We start from the raw sequence: 5515 nt of genomic DNA on the forward strand, positions 1-5515 counted from the left end.
GCTGTATACCGCGGCCCGTGGTATACGGGTATGTGCCGCACGTGTCTGGAGGAAAGGGTTTCACGAGATACTCGGCAGGATTTTCACGTTATTCATGTCCTCACCCGACATTCATATTCGTCAAGCCCTCTTAACCTCCCATGCCAATTTTGGTCTACACCAAGTTAAGGAGGCGATGACGAGAGTACCCAGACGTAGGTGGATAGATAGATAGATAGATAGATAGATAGATAGATAGATAGATAGATAGATAGATAGATAGATAGATAGATAGATAGATAGATAGATAGATAGATAGATAGATAGATAGATAGATAGATAGATAGATAGATAGATAGATAGATAGATAGATAGAAACGCTCAAAGTGCCTAGGGTTCGCTAAGAAATGCTTCGCATTTAAAATAATTCTACGCTAGCACCTGCAACAGAAGTGTTATTGGTAAGAAATGCATATCTGATCCCTCTTTGCTGATAACGTTTTGTGAACACGCAAGAACTTGCTAACAAAAAAAAACACCAGGCCTGCGCTGAAACCATAGCACAGTCACAGCGAAAGCTGGAAGAGCGGCGTTTCTAGAGCCCGTTGTAAGCTCTCTTGGGGCTACAATACAAGTAGACTAGAAAGGTACCCACTACGGCATAAATCACAATTTTTGTGAAGTTGGGAATCACCTACTAAGCCATTATTCGTCATTCTGCGGAGAAGCGAGGCACCAGCTACACGTCTGTAAGGCATTATGTGCACTTTGTTGACGCGACGACTGATGACGATGAAGAATTATGGCACAGCCCTTTGTAATGGGTTGGAAGCTTTAAACGGCCCACCAGTTATGTAATTTGCATTGGGTGACGCCCGCTCGCTATTTCCCTCTCCCGTCATGCTGTATAACATACGTTGACGTGGGAGAGAGACGGGGGGGGGGCGAAGAACTTTACTGAGACCCCGAGGAAATGGATCATGCGCTCATGGGCTTCCTTGGCAACCAATCCAAGTGCACTTGTGCACTTGCGAGGAACCCACTACGCTATAAATCATTCTAATTTCTGAGAAGTAGAGCAGAAGGCACTGTGCCATTTTTCGTCATTTTACGGAGATCCGTGGTACCTGCTAAACGCATGTAAGGCATTATGCGCACTTTGTTGATGCTGTGCCTGATGACGACGAAGAATTATGGCAGAGATCTTTGTAATGGGTTGGAAGCATTTCACAACCTACTCGTTGCGCAATTCGCATTGTGTGACGCCTGGTTACAGAATTCGCGTTGTGCGACGCTTGGTGCTTATTTTACTCTTCTACCACGCTATATTGCATATGCTAATGTGGTTCCTTCCCGACATGAAGCCTGTATAGGACCTTTTTGCAAGGCAGTTTCAAGCACCGGCATGGCTCAGAGGTTGAATACTGGGCTCCCACGCAGAGGGCCCAGGTTCGAACCTCGTTCCATCCTGGAATTTTTTTCTTATTTCGTTTTTTTTCCTTATTTCGATCGATACTGGTTATGGACACCGGCGGCAGCGGCGGCGGCGGCGGCGGCGGCGGACAACTACGGCGCCAAAAACGGCCGGTGAAATGATCTCATAACAGCTTTCGCTGTAAAAAGAACTACAAGAAAAGAACTACAGGAAAAGAAATTTTTGTTACTGAATGGCTGATAGGTTTATCTGAACTGCTATAATACGGAATACTCTGCACAAAAAAAGAGGGGGAAAGAGGATGATAGTAGAGAGGAGTGAAGAAGAATAAGGTCATTTAAAATGAGTTATTATTTGCCTGCTCCGAAGGCTATTCACATGAGTGCAGGGTTGGTATATCTAGCCGAACGTCTCAGCTACATTCTACTGCGTACTGTAAGTTACACAAAATTACAAGTGAGCTCATCATTGTTCTGTCTAAAAGCGTCAATTACGACATAAAACCTGCTTCTAAAATCTGTTGTCGTAGGTGTATCAATGTCTACAGACATATCAATGATAAAACGCACATGGACAAAATTTCTGGCTACGCCCCTGAACATCACTGCCATAAAGACATAAAAGAATAAAACAAAATAAATTTTCTTGGCGACGCTCAATTCGTTCTCACGCCACGCCCTGGCGCTCCGAAGGAGTGGCTTAATCACTTCATCAAATGTTATCGCTATGACCTTGTTACGACGCTAGCCATAAGTATCTAGGTATGCGCCTGGCTTCAAGTGACCTTGACCATACATCTGCGACCGTCGACTCTTGTGCTGCTCGGCGGGCGAAAGATCGTGCTTAAGCTGAAGAGAGGACGAGGTCTAGTGTCGCGTTCAGACGACCAAATCTTGCCCGATCACCCATTGTGGGTATGTGCCATATGGACACGAAAAACAAGCAGACAAAAAACAAACAAAGAAACAAGCTTGGCGATTCGTGGCTGATTAAAAATTTGTATCGAAGCTCAGTCAAGCAAGACTGGAGAATTTCTACAGCATGTATGTTTTTATTTTTTGACTTACTTTTAGGAAGGGTCACAATGATGCTTGGGTGGGGAACAAAAAAAGTATAGAATAGTATACCAGAGCCCTAAAACCCTTTTATTCAGCAAGTGAATTAATTCTTTAAGCAAGGAACCGTCTTATTTATGGCCTATCCCCCGAAGTGGGTTGCGCCGAGTGTCTGAGGAACAACAACAAACGAAGATGAAGAAGGGAACATAGATATGAATGCGAATTTGCAGCCTTTCGTCAAACCAAGCACCTTACGGCCAGATCTCGGCAGTTCGGCGACGTCCCACGCAGAAGTTCATCGTGCCTCTCAACCAATCGATAACCCGAAGGACGCTTCCAATCCGCACAACCACAAAGGGGACTTTCACCAGTCCGGAGTCGGTGTGAAAGCGCCATTTCGCCATCCTGCGGGTGTCTTGTCGCCAAACTGGCGAACCAAAGCACCCAGGAGAGACCTCACGTGCCTGCTTTGTGTGTACGTCTACATTATAGCTCTAATGGTGACCTTGTTTCTGGTCCTTTACCTATTTCTCAAGAACAAACGAATCAGCGAGGAGGAATCGCTGCTCAAGGGTACCTTGTATCACTACAACGCCGATCGTTCGACGCTCATCTCGCACTGGACTGGGGAGGGGACCGAGACCGCTCTGTTTCGGGTGTCTCAACGACGCTGTGGGGGAGACTGCGATGAAACGACGGCCGCCGGAAGTCAAACGCGCCTCGAAGCGACTTCAGCGGAAGGGAGGGCGCAGAACAGTGTCAACGCGACCGAGTTTCCTCTACTGAAATCCAGCGCTGCTTGATTTCAATAGAACAAGCGGTCCCCAGCTGGAACAAACGGTCCCCGCACAATGACGCTGCACAATTTGAGCGTCTGTAACAATAACAAACAACAACTGTTACAATAACGCCACCTAATATACATGAATGTATTACAGAAACGTTAGCGTGTGGGATAGGCGAACTCTTTCCATGCAGAGTGTTTCTATGTGAGATTGTTGTCTATTTAATAACTTTCAGAAGTCTTCGACGAAACATGTGTTTAGAGTGCAATTATTCATTAGGGCGACACTGTGGCTTTAAATACTCTCTCGTTTTCGCTTTTCCCATAAACCTTAACGGAGTGCTTTATCTCAATACAATTTTGGCATCCCGTAACGAAGCTGTGCCACAGACTGCCAAAAGATTTCGCATAGCAGCGTTAATTAACGTACCGCAGCAGGGCAAAAGCTGCTGCCTGGGTGAGCTATTGGGTGTACGTTCCTCTAGTCCCTGGTGCACAAACTTACGTGACCACTTATTTACAACGACCACTGTATGACAGGCGATTGATGGCGGCGTGCGCTGGCCTGGCGAATACTCTGAGTCATCGAAGAGTAAAGTGCAGGCAGCGCTAAATAGAGAAAGATGTCACCACAGCGAAAGGAGGGCGTGCGGGCTCAGGCGACAAACAGTGGCGAGATCCAAAGATAGCCCAATTGCCAGCGAAGATAAACTCCAGGCCTGTGCGGAAATTGCAGACTTACAGCGCAAGCTGTAGAAGCGCGAGCAGCGAGTATAGGCATGCGTTTACCAACATGTTGCGCAACTTCCTCACTCCAAGTTTCAGGCGTACCGCGCGTTGCGTTGCATAGGGACATAGGCGTGTGCAGGGTTGCTCATCGGGGGGGGGGGGGGGGGGGGGCGAAGGTTCATCGCAGCCCCCCCCTCCCTACTAAATAAATGTATGGGGCAGACTTGAGCCCCCCCCCCTCTTAAATGACTAGTAGGGGGGCGCCCTCCCTGCCTCCCCCCTCCTTGCGCACGCCTATGCATAGGGTGCCTCAGTGCGCATCAGCTGATACGACAGAAAAACTTGGAAACAATGGGTATTGTTTAGGCTTGGTTGCTCTTATATGCAAATAATCAGAAATTCGATAATGCGCGAAGAATACAAGCTCAATATAGCCAGAAAGTAGCCATGGAGCCAACCTCAGGTGTCGTAAGTCAGCCGATTTGGCGCAAACTAGCCACCAACGGAAACCCTGATGTAAGCAATGGAATACTCGTGCGTGTGTTCCAATGTTTTCAAAGATAATGTGGAAGCTTATTTCTACTGATGTCAGATGAAAACTCCCTGTTTGATATCTGACTGTAAAGAGCGATTGTTTGCACTTTAGTATCAATTGTGTAAACTTGGCGTCACAAACACGAACACAAGAGAACACAAGGGAACACATAGTCGGGAGAGGCCCCCGCCCTGTCAGTGGGTTCCTTTGTCTTTCTGCGTGGTCGCCTTTTTGGCGCCAGGTTTACTATTGATACTAAACATGCACAAACTAGCCCGACAGCGATTATACTAATAGAGTAGATTCATTGCTCCTTTCATCTTGAATGTCTGCCTCGGACGTATGCCCCTAAATACGGATGAAACAAGGTAGTTTTTTAGGGTACTGAGAAAATAGCGTCACTCTAGTTCAGGTACGCCTTGTCTCATGCATAAGATATGCTGTTCTCAACGGCGAATAGTGACTCATAAAGACAAGAAGGTCAATGCGCTGCTAAAAGACGGTGATTAATTATTTTTAAACGCGTACGACACGTTCAACAATAATGCGAAAGCGCCGCTTAACGCCATGCTTATTGAGATAGACGCAAAAGCTTTGCTGCCGCAAGCCTTTCACAATTTGACCTCACCGTGAACGGTACAATCATACAACGTACAACGTTCATATATGAAGATAACACTGCCAGTGATAATTAATAACAACTAATAGATGCACAGATCACGATGCCAGCATATATACGCGATAAATATTGTTACTGACGTCCGCATGCGTCGCAATGGACGCGACGTCACCGCTCTCATGAAATGGCATTTCTTCCACGGAAAAGATAACGCTGGCCGTAAAGCAGCACCCTTCCGCCGCTGCTACCAATGGATCTACGGCAAGAATCGACGGCCTGCAAACTGGTAGGTAGCACCATCAATGTCTGTCTGATCTTCCTCATCTAGCTGTTTGTTTGCGCCTCTGCGTCGCAAAGCGACAGCGGTCCAAGCTAC

Source organism: Rhipicephalus sanguineus, chromosome 3, assembly GCF_013339695.2.
Source record: "Rhipicephalus sanguineus isolate Rsan-2018 chromosome 3, BIME_Rsan_1.4, whole genome shotgun sequence".
NCBI lineage: Eukaryota > Metazoa > Arthropoda > Arachnida > Ixodida > Ixodidae > Rhipicephalus > Rhipicephalus sanguineus.